Source organism: Lutra lutra, chromosome 1 (assembly GCF_902655055.1).
Source record: "Lutra lutra chromosome 1, mLutLut1.2, whole genome shotgun sequence".
Classification (NCBI taxonomy): domain Eukaryota; kingdom Metazoa; phylum Chordata; class Mammalia; order Carnivora; family Mustelidae; genus Lutra; species Lutra lutra.
The window spans coordinates 146,284,868-146,297,140 of NC_062278.1; the positions used below are offsets into that span (position 1 = coordinate 146,284,868).

Here is a 12,273-nt window from a genome sequence, read left to right on the forward strand (position 1 = left end):
ACTCAGCTCAACCATAGACATATGAGCATGAGAATAAATGCTTGTTGATATGTACCATTGCGTTTTGGGGTGGTTTACTATACTTGATTATTGTGCTGATATCTGACCAGTACACACTAACTACTTTCCCAGCTTCACATCTGACTATAGTCTTGTGAATAGGCTATAGTCCAGCTAATCATGACAGTTTGATGATATCCTGGTCCTTCTTCCTGTCTTCAAACGAATACACATAAGGCTAGCTAGTATTCATTGGCACTGGGATAAATAATCATGAGTGATCTGTTTGTAATCCTCTTGAATCTTTAAACAGACTACCGTGTCATTCACAGCCCAAAATTTTTTAGTTTACCTTTTCCTGTAGTGCAGTGTAGTGTAGTTTGACCTCAGGACTGGTGGGATGGACCTTGTCCTTTGGTAAAGGTTTAATATTTATTAAAGGGGCCATATGTTCCAGAACTCTGACTGGATTTTATATACAATGTTCATCCATGAGGTAGATATTATTTTCCCTATTTTCTTTTTTTTTTTTTTTTTTAAAGATTTTATTTATTTATTTGACAGAGAGAAATCACAAGTAGGCAGAGAGGCAGGCAGAGAGAGAGGAGGAAGCAGGCTCCCTGCTGAGCAGAAAGCCCGATGTGGGGCTCGAACCCAGGACCTGGGATCATGACCTGAGCCGAAGGCAGCGGCTTAACCCACTGAGCCACCCAGGCGCCCCTATTTTCCCTATTTTCTAGAAAGGGGACGGTAAGGCTCAGGGAAGTTATGTAACTTCTTCAAAATGTAAACAGTAGAGGTGGGGCTGAAATTTACTTTTGTTCTGACTCTCAATACCATGTTTTTTGGCTACGCCATCTTATCTTTTTCATCACACAAAATTATTAGGTAATTGACTTATTTAACATGTAAGAAGTTTTAAGTATGATGAATATAGAACATAAAGTGCCATGACTTAGTGATTTTATTAAATAAATATTATTTACAAATTTAAATTCCAAACCTTTTTTAAAAAGTTCATTAAGTAAACTCTACCCCGCAACATGAGGCTCAAACTCATGACTCTAAGGTTAAGAGTTGCATTTGCTACTCACTGAGCCAGCCAGGCACCCTAAGATTCCAAACCTTAAATAGCTCATGCCACCATCTCTGGAGGCCTGCTCTGAATATTGCCAATGTTTTTTCTTTAGGTTCTATAGAAGTCAGAAGGAAACCACAGAACAGCCACCCCAGGATAGCACAGAGTCTGACCTAAGCCCACAAAAGCCAAAAGTAGCAAGGTTGGAGTTGAAAGCTTGGCTTGACACTTTGTCTCCAACTCACACCCTGGCACCTTTGGGCTTTGTCTTTTTTTAACAGCAGAGTGCCAGCCTCGAATTTTTAAACCTTAACTCTGAATTTCTTGACTCAGTGTGTTTAAGATAGACTTTGCATGTTACTATTTTGAAGCAGTTGTTTGTCAGAGCTGGGGAGGAGGGAGGGAATCAAAGCGGTTTAAGGGGAGGTGCTTGTCTTAGAACTGAGACTGCTGAGCTACCAGATTCAAGCGAAGGTTTTGATTTGGGCAAGATGAACAGCCTCACTCTAAGGCAGGACTTCTCAGTCTGGGAGCCACTGACAGGAGGGCTGGGTGATTCCTTGTTGTGAGGGGCAGTCTTGTGCCTTATAGGAGATGTAGCAGCATCCTTGTCTCTGCCTATCAGATGCCAGTAGCACCTGTTTCCCAGATGTGACTATAAAAATGTCTACAGATATTGCCAAATGTCCCCTGGGGGTACACTCACCCGGTTTGAGAACGCTTGTCTAAATGAGTAAGCCTGAGCTCATGATAGCCTTTTGTTTTTGTTTTTTTTTTTAAGATTTTATTTCTTTATTTGACAGACAGAGATCACAAGCAGGCAGAGAGGCAGGCAGAGAGAGAGGAGGAAGCAGGCTCCCTGTGGAGCAGATAGCCCAATGGAGGGCTCGATCCCTGGACCCTAGGATCGTGATCCAAGCCGAAGGCAGAGGTTTTAACCCACTGAGCCACCCAGGCGCCCCTAGTGATAGCCTTTTGAACTCATAAAAGAAAAAATAAAGGGATGATGGATAAACTTACCTAAAGAAATTATCCTAATAGCAATTAAATGAAATAATGGGGGGGGAGAAATTCCACTTTTGTTTTTAAAGATTTTATTTATTTATTTGACAGAGAGAGATCACAAGTAGACAGAGAGGCAGGCAGAGAGAGAGAGAGAGAGGGAAGCAGGCTCCCTGCTGAGTAGAGAGCCCGACACGGGACTCGATCCCAGGACCCTGAGATCATGACCTGAGCCGAAGGCAGCGGCTTAACCCACTGAGCCACCCAGGCACCCAGAAATTCCACTTTTTAAAAATGTCTTCCTTTGTAATATATATATATAATGTCTTCCTTTAAAAAACATTTTTAAAATGTCTTCCTTTGTATTATATATATATATATATAATATATTATATAATATAATATATCTATATCTATCTATCTCAGGAAAGAAAACGTCAGAGGAAGGAGCCAGTCAAAACATAGGCTAACAAAGCAAACTGTGTAGAGAGTAAATTAACAGTAAAACCTAAAGGGAGCAAAATATACAACCCCCAAGTATGCCTCGTTGGCATATGGATTGTTCTAAACTGGTTATTTTTAAAAAACAGGTGAAGCTCTGAAAACTGAGAAGTTAACCCTTTTGTAAGAGACATTGACATTTATAAGAGAAATCTCCCTTTGTAAGGGTGTCTCCCGGTCTGCACCAGGAAGAGGGACAGGACTCAATCTCTAGAATACTCTTTATCAGTGGAGAAGGGCAGAGACTTAAATTTGCCTAACAATCATACTCTTAGTTACTGTGCTTTACTGGAAAACCTCCTGTAACTGACTCCTCACCCCTGAACATCATCTGTCTTTAGCAGGAGATGTTATATAAGGTGATGGTTTGGGCCGCATTAAGGAGTTACTCAATTTTCCTGGGTGTATGCATGTATTTATTTTTGTTTTTGTATTAATTTTTTGTTTAATTTGTTTGTATTATTTTTTGTTTAATAACCTATATAGGAGGCATATAACCCCTATAGGAGGTATATAGGTTATTAAACTTTTGTTTGGGTTTCTCCTGTTAATCTGTCTTTTTATTACATGGGTGCCTCAGCCAAGAATCTAGAAGGGTAGAGGGAAAATTATTTTTTCTCCTCTATAGGTTCCATGCACTCAGAGCAAAAAAACCCTGAGAACTCTACTGTTTTTAAGCTACTACATAATGATCTCCCCTCTTGCTTCAGGGACTCTGTTTTGTGCCTTAATACATGAGGTAGGCATTATTGTTCTCATTTTATGGATAATAAGCCAGACATGTAGAGGTGTCTGTCACTTGGCCAGGTTCACAGGGACAGAGGCAGGAATTAACCCCAGGTCTGCTTGGCTCCCAAGCCTGGGTTCTTCAGTTGCTATGGTGTCTATATACCACAGCTAGGAGAAGACATTGGGTTCTATGGAGCTTTATAAAGTAATTGTCACATTTGTTATCTTACCTTCCATTGAACCCAGAGCTGGTTTTCTTTTGATGCCTCTGATTGTAGCTGATCATGTAGGGCATTCAAAGAAATTATTGCCACACAAATATTGTAGGATTCTGTGCTTCTACTCAAAGCCATTCAAAGAAAGGAAGAAAGCCATGTCATTATACTGAGCTGGCGGAAACTACGGGAAAGGAAGCCCTCAAGCACTATTCTGTAGAATAGTGACTTCGATGTTTCTGAAAGGAAGTCCATATTAGCACAGGAGGATAGGATAAGGTAAGGGGGCATTAAGTGTAACGTTCTTATGATGGGCCCAGCAGATAAAGAAACCCTTTTATGGGGAACACATGGGAATCTAAGGATCCAGACAAAAAATGTTACTATGAGGAGCTTGCCTTTGAACCTCGGACATTCTGCTAAGACAGTTAAGATTCTCTGGATTCAAACTAAACCTAGGCATCGTTCATTATTAAATAAAATGCCAATAGATGTGTGATACTCCAGGCATACTGATGGTGAATTTCACCTTAATTTACTACAGTTTTTCCCAAGAGCATGTTTTATAAAAATAAGGAAGAAGTTGATCAAGGTAAGTGGACATTGGATTGGGCGGGAAGGATATGGATCTACCCAGAAGGCACAGAACAGAAAAGAAGGATGAGATGCTTGGACACATTCCAATTAATTCCTTTGCTCATGTATGCAATATATGAACCTCTCCATGGTGTGCTAGGTACTGTGCTAGATGTTGGGTTATAGTGATAAACAGAACAGTGGAGGTTCTAGGTGTGCTAGGTACTGTGCTAGATGTTGGGTTGTAGTGATAAACAGAACAGTGGAGGAAATAACACTTTTCAAAGTAAACAAATAATTAAATTTATAATTAATCACTCTGATAATGACCCTGCAGAGAAGTATGGAAAGTACGGGGATCATTTGACAGGGCTACCTGGCTTGTGTGGGAGGTTAGGAAAGATTTCTCTGATGATGGAATGTTTGAGGCAAGATCTGCAGGGTGAGTGAAGTAGCTAGGCAAAGTGGGGTGGGGAGGGTTTAGTGGTAGAGGATAGAGCTTGTGCAAAGATCCTGGAACAAGGAAAACCTGTGGTATTTGGAAGGACTGAAAACTGATTATTGAGGTTGGAACATACAGGGCAAGAAGAAAAATGTAGGATATGAGATAGAAAAAACGTGAAGGCATCAGATCAGATTATCCTAAAAGAAATGTAATTTATATATTCAGATTCACTTTCTAATAAGATCTCTGATTACTTTGCAGAGAAGAGTCTGGATGAGGGCAGAGTTGACACCTGAGGAAGCTGTTGCAAAAGTCCTGACAATATTAGAGAGTCATGGTGGTCACAGAGATGGAGAGAAGCAGATAGATCAGTGAGATGCTGAAGAGAATGAGCCCTCTCCAGGCCTTGGCCCCATCTGGAGCTCCAGGTTCTGAGGTGATTGTGAGACCAAATTATATGACATTCGTTTCTTGGGATCATTAAATGTCATACTTGGGCATCATGTTCTCCAGGTCTTTCATTTTATAGAGAAGAGAAGTCTGATGGGACATCTGGGTGACTCAGTCAGTCAAGTGCCTGACTCTTCAGCACAGGTCTTGATCTCAGGTTTGTGAGTTCAAGCCCCGTGTTGGCTCCTACTTTAAAGAGAGAGAGAGAGGGATAAAGAAGTCTGAAAGGTGAAGTGAATTATTCAAGGTCACATGAGAATGGCCTTACTGGGCCTTACTGGGACTAGAACCCAGGAACCAGCCAGTTGGGGATTGCTCAGGGTAGAGGGTCAACATGTACAGATTCCTTATAGACATGGAAATGTGTTATAAATTGACATGGGTGGTAGGAAGAGATACCATCCTAAACCCCATTTCTGCTACATGGTAGACCATATATTGAGTGTAAGAATAAATTAAGTGTCTTTACTTACCCCTTCTCTATCCATAGTAAGAAGAAGAATTTGGTCATAACTATCCTTGTCATCAACTAACATAAGAGAATTTTAATACATACCTAGGAAAGAATTGGGTGGGTGATGTGCAGGGATAGATTTTTTTTTTTTTTCCAAGCCTGATTAGACCAGGTTGTTGGTTCTTTTTTTTTTTTTTTTTTTCAGGTTGTTGGTTCTTAAGAAATAGAGGTCACAGAAGGAATTTGGATTTCTCATGCACATTAAAGGGAAGATTGATTAAGATAGGGTTCTTTGTTTACAAACTGGAGAAACAGACTCTGGCTAATTTAGGTAAAAACAGTATAAAGCAAAACAAAACAAAAATAAAACAACAACGGGCAACAACAAACAAATGAAAAACCCTCCATCAACCAATCTACAAACAAAACAAAACAATAACAAAAGAGGAAATTGTTAGCTACTGGGAGTTCAGAGAAGCATCCAGGAGGCTGGAGAATTGGGTCTGGGACAGCACATGGATTGGAAGCTAGGAACATGAACCACTGGGATGTTTTCTCTCTGGAAACCATCTGAGTAGGAATTTTCTGCCAGGTTGACTCACTACAACACTATGTTCAATTGCCTTGTCTTCCTGCTCAAGAGGTACATTTCAGGAGGGAATATCTGATTGGCCTGGCTTAAGCCATGTGCCTGCCCTTTGGCTAAAAGAGGATATGGTCCCTGAATAGAGTATCTGCCAGGAATATCCAACTGGGAAAAAGTAGTTACAATAAAGGAAAGTAGGCTGCTATCAGAAGGAGAACATAGATGCTAGGCTGCCAAAAGCAAATTAACTATATAAATGCCATGGAAAGGACCCTCCTTCCTTCTTTCTCCCTACTCTGTTCCCCATCCCACCACTTTAGTGTCTTCAGACACTAGAATCAGAGGTCATCCCATCTGCTGCAGGCCAGTAGGAACTGGGTGTAGGAGGAAAGCTATCAGCTTCAATGAACAACCGAGCCTGAGTGGCTTAGGATTAATTATGAGGACACGAAGATGTGTTAACCTTAAAAATAAAACTGTAAGCTATTTTACCAGCAAAATATGGGTTTATTCTGGAATAATAGAGAATTATAATCTAGAACAAGCAAGCTATGGCACAAAGTCATAGCTAAGGCCCTGAAACAAAGCGGTGGACTCCTTTTTTTTTTTTTTTAAATAGAGGAAAGAGGGGGTTGGAAAGGCTGTTATAAACAAAAAGTCCATTGGAGTAAACTGGGAGTTCATAGTATACTGGCTTTTATTGGCTGATGGTGACTGTCTCTCACTGGCTGGGCTGTTGTTGGGGGAGAGAGGGGAAGAGGGAAGCCTCTCTTCTTCCTGCAGGGTAGTAAAGTAGTATCCCTCTCTCCCTGTTGGATCTTCAATTGACAAGTGGCAGGGCGTGAGAGCTCCCCCTGCCCAATCTCCTGGTTCCATTTTAGTGAGTTTTCACTTTTTCCATTTTTGCAGATGGAAAGTTGTGTGTGGCAGGGTAGGGTTTGGGGGACAGATGGCATTGAGTCAATGTTCAAGATCATGGGAGGTGAGTAGAGGAAGGTGAATGGTAGGGAATGAGGGAGGTCCAGAGACCCAGGATCTGTCCCAGTCTCCCGTTGGGCAGGAAAGGGAGAGGATACCCATATTAAGACCACAGCCTCCCTGACATGAAATGAACCTCAAACACAGAACTGTTTAAATTTTCCCTGGGAGCCCGTGTTTCTTGAAAAGACCAGGAAAGCAGCCTTCCTACCACGTAGCATCCATAATCAACCAGTAGATGTGTTCACTGTTGATTAAACACATTGAGCAATGTCTTTTCCTTTGCTCTGTTTCTCAAGGATGCTTTCCCTCCTAGAATGGACATTAGAATCACTTGTGGACCTCTTCAATATACCAGTGCCTGGGACCCAATTCCACAGATCTGAGTTTGACTGGTCTGGGTTTAGACCTGAGCATCCATGTCTTTTAAAGATCCCAGGGGAAGCCGACATGCAGGTTTAGATTTCCCAGGGCTGAGAATTCTACGTTTATTTTCGAAGGGGAGATTTGATCAGCCTCTTTTGTTGCTCTCAGTGCAGAAGGCTGCTTTTGGACAGAGCTGCTTCCTCCAGTGCCAACATCTTCAGCGTGCCTCTCGCCAGTACAGTAGTGCCTGGGCCAACCCACACCCGGTCCGCCCAGACTCACTGAGACAGAAAGAACAACCAAAGTAGAAAATATCAGCGCACATATTAGTAGCTAGTTCTGGGCTTCCCAGACTCCTTCTTCCAGCCATCTGGTATACCAGGTCTTTGGGGCTCTACTAGAGTCCTCTCTATACTAAATTAATACAGAATGCCTATATTAATAGTTAATTAATTAGCTAATTAATTAATATCTCATATCTCTGAGTAAGATAAGCACCTCATATTGTCCTCTACACTCACCGGTATTGCTTTCCAGGGGCAAACTTTCCCTCCAAATGATTACTAGTGTCTTAAGTAATCAGCTTGTCAAATGAACATGAAGCATGAGTAATATCTAAATAAACCAACATTTTCTCAGCAGATTATTGCTCATGCACTCATTTGTACAGTCTTTAACTCAACAAGTATTGACGAAGTCCCTACAAATACCTATATGCTGAATCAAGTCCTCTCCCAGGTACTATATGTAGTTATGATAGTGAACAACACAGAATGCCTTCCCTTACGGTGCTTACATTTAGGTGTATGAAGTAAGCAATAATAAAAGGAAGTAAAAGATATTAATGTTAGCAAGTGATAGCAGCGGTGGAAAAACGAATTCAAGGAAGGAAGATAGGACTGTCTCAGACACCTGTAGTAGACACTGTTGGTGGCCTTCCCAGTTCCCCTTTAATTGGGAGAGTGTGCCCATGTCCCAAATGCTGTGGTAGCTGTTAATGACTCACAGGTGCATCCCTCTCCTGAGACTAGTCTTCAGCTACTAGGAGCCCTTTTGCCAAGAGATGCCTGGAAGTCTATACATCCCACTGAGGGGAAGCCTGTGACCATCGGCTGCCCGGTAGGTGGTATACAACCTGGGCAAGAGCATAGGACAATTCTGTAGTGCCGCTCATATTTCGAGTTCTACGTGGGATCAGGTAGAGGAAGCTAGAAATCACAGCTTTGCTTAGCAGCTTCCCCTGCTTTCCTCTCCTTCCCTTGCTTTTTATGGCTTTCTCCTCAGAACACTCCCTCAATAAGTTACTGCACAGAACTCGTGGTTGTAGGTTCTGCTTCTAAGGAACCCAACCTGAGACAATATGTAAGGGAAGTAAAGGAGCGTACGTTGCAGATAGCTGGGTGAAGAATATTCCGAGTGGAGGGCCTGAACTGATTTAAACTGGCTGCTTCTAGGAAAAGCTAGGACTGGAGGACCATCCTAGGACAATGTCATAATTTGGGCCTTTACAGGCAGGATTTTTGAGCGTAGGAGGGATGTGACCTGCCTTTTGTGTTAACAGGCTCTGAGCACCAGTGACAAATGTCTCCAGCCCCGCCCCCCTTATTTTTTTTTTTTTAAGATTTTATTTATTTGACAGAGAGAGAGAGAGTTCACAAGTAGGCAGAGAGGCAGGCAGAGAGAGACAGGGGGAAGCAGGCTCCCTGCTGAGCAGAGAGCCGGATGTGGGGCTTGATTCCAGGACCCTGGGATCATGACCTGAGCCGAAGGCAGAGGCTTTAACCCACTGAGCCACCCAGGTGCCCCTCCGACCCTTTTCTATTGAGTTCCCCTTGCCTTTTATGGATGCCTTTCAAAAAGCCCAGGTTGACTTCATCCAGACTCTGCCCCCACAGCCCACATCCTTTGCTCTGACAAAATGTAGACCCATCTCACCCAGCAGCGGCTCCTGGGTACCACCACCAAAGCTTGAGATCAGCCTTTCTCACTCTAGATTTGTTAAAGAGGACTCAGACCCAGTCCACAGTCTGCCGTGAGTGCAAGTCAAGCGCTGCCCCCTCTATCTCCCAGCTCAACCTTCTGGGGCGGGGGGGTGTTTTGGAAGACTCCATCGTCCTGTGGTTATTTAGAAACAACCATGCCCCACCTCCTCCCCAAAGCAATATGGTGGAGCAGGGCCCCCAGAATGACAGCAGCTCTATGCAAACATATCTCTTAATCAGTGTTTTGTGGCAACTTCTACAAAGCCTCCTCACTGGACTTGAGGGGAAAAGGCAGTCACAGTGTGGTCCCCTCACACATGCCCCTGGTGGGAAGGCTTACAGGGCTCATGGCAGACTTTTGTTCAACGGCAGCCACCTCCCCAAATTCTCCCTCCTTCTCCCCTCTATAATCCTCTTGAACCACCTGAGGGATTCATATGTTATGGAATGAATTTTCAAATTCATTTCCTTTGTAAATCTGCATAATCTGAAATCTGTCCCATTGAAGCTGAGAAATTCTAAAGCGAAAAATGGCATACGCCTCCCCTCACTAAGGCTGAGGTGTGCAGGAGAATTTCCAGTCATAACATCCTACTACATTGTCTTAGTTGGCAATTGTGGCAGAGGCAACTAATCGTCCCTCAAAATCCATTTTCCTTTTCTTGTATATTTTGGAAGTTCTGATTTTTAGGTGGCTCATAGCACTGTGAAGAAAACTCTTCTGCCCTCTGTACAGCTTCCTAAACATCCCAGGGAAGGTTTTGAATTTGCCTGGCTTTACCTTACATATCCACCTCTAGCTTAATCACTATGGCCTCAGGATAAGTTGTTTGGGATAAGAAGATTTCGCTAGAACCGTAGATACTTAGCCTGGAGAGAGGAGCAGGTCTCCAAAAAAAGAGGGTCTGTCCTCATAAGGAGAGATTGGCGCTGGGTAGATCAAAGAGGAGAAGTTCACATCAGGGGCTTTTAAGATTTTTGAGGCTGATACTTCCTGTTTGGATCATATAGCCCTTCTGTGGTCACCGTGTAAGGCGATCTAGGCTAATTGCCAATTTGTATCTAAAGTAAGAAGGCTGGGTATTTTCTTTGATCTTGAACTCACTTTTATTTCTCACATGTGCTGCCCTGATAAATCTACTTATTAAAACTTGCTCTATTTTGCCCTGTATCCTGCATGGTCTCTGTTATGTTTCTGTTGAAAATCTTATTCACACATTTGTGTGCTTGTCTTGATTATAGGAATTTTTATTTTTATGGATTCCTTGTCTTTGCTTTACTTCAAACCTATTGATTCAATCATCAAGTTATTTACCGCCCCCCCCCCCCATAAAAAACACTATCTTGAGTGATGGAAAACACAAGCCAAAGCTTTGGGTGTCATGTGGAAATCAAGGCAAGAGACAACTTCCGAAATAAGCAGACCCATCCAAGAAGTGTTGCTGGTGGCAGGGGTGTCAGTAGGGGAATCATCTTTAAACTTCCCGAGTAGAGAATACACAGGGAATGACTGAACTGGAAACCTCAATGTGTAGCACTATGTTATTTAATGACTTGGAGGCAATTGCCAAAAGAGACAGCTAAAAGAGATGAAGGTGAGCACTTGGGTAGCTTATTTGGTTAAGTGCCAAGACTCTTGATCTCGGCATAGGTCATGGTCTCAGGGTTGTGGTAGGCAGCCCTGCTTTGGGCTTTGCACTCAGGGTGGAGACTGCTTGAGCATCTCTCTCTCCATCTTCTCTGCCCCCACGCCCCACACGTGATCTCTCTCTCTAATGATGAAGACGGTTGCTTCTGGGGAGTAAATTGTAGCTGGAAAAAGAAGATGGCCCAGAGGATGATTGCCTTCATAATAAATCTTATTGTATTGTTGTTAAATTATATGCACGCTAATTTGATAAAACAAAAATGAAATGAAATCATAGCCCCAATGGTGTTGGATTCTGGCCTGGCTTACTTGCATGGCTCAGGTTTTCTGTTTTTATCTCTTGTGATTTGAGTTCCCTGTATCTGTCTTTCGCTTGGTTTAATCCCCACTTTTGAGGGCACCTCCTAGACTTCCTGAGAAAGAAGCACATAGGAGACAAAAATTGTAAGAAATTATATATATGTATTTATAATCATATATATAAATTATATATGTATATGATATATATAAGTGTAATGATATATATAAATGCTATATATAAATGTCTCTTGACACTGAAATTTAATTGACTTGGACACAGAATTATCAATTGGTACCCATTTTCCCTCAGAATTTCTCTGTTGTCTTTTAGTTTCTATTATTTCTTCTTGACTGTAATTCTTTAGCTGTGGTAGGAATTCATTTCAGTTTATTGTGGTGAACCTTGATGAGACCTTCTTAATTCTGGAACTTTTTGGTTAGCTTTTTCATTGTTTATTTTCCGTCTTCTAACTTTTTAGAATTCCTTTTTTTAGCCTTTTGGACACTCCCCAATATCTAATTTGCAAATGTTTTCTCTCTTGTTTTCCATCTCTTAGCGTTTTTGCTCTACTTTTCCTTTTTTTTTTTTTAAGATTTTATTTATTTATTTGACACAGAGAGAGACAGATCACAAGTAGGCAGAGAGAGAGGGAGAAGCAGGCTCCCTGCTGAGCAGAGAGCCCGATTCTACTTTTCCTTTTTTAAACAAAAATTATTTTTAAGTCCTCTCTGCACCCGATGTAGGGCTCAAACTCACAACCCCGAGATCAAGAGCTGTAAGCTCCACTGACTGAGCCAGCCAGTCAGTGGCTGTGCCTTTCCCTCTCTTTCTGAGAAATTTCCTCAAGACTCTCTTCCAGCGCTTTTACTGATAGGTACATTTCTGCTGTCAGATTTTTATTTTCCAAAACTTACTCTGGATATCTGCATTTTTTTTTAACAGAACCCCCCCTTTTTAAAAGA

General features: G+C 42.0%; 1 long non-coding RNA gene across 1 annotated transcript; it reads left to right on the plus strand.

Annotated features, from left to right (window-relative positions):
- Nucleotides 1–3,535: 3,535 nt before the first annotated feature.
- On the plus strand, nucleotides 3,536–5,036 carry LOC125085306 (uncharacterized). The gene is made up of 3 exons (XR_007122886.1): nucleotides 3,536–3,804; nucleotides 4,070–4,117; nucleotides 4,808–5,036. It is a non-coding gene; the product is annotated as an uncharacterized LOC125085306 (long non-coding RNA).
- Nucleotides 5,037–12,273: the final 7,237 nt, after the last annotated feature.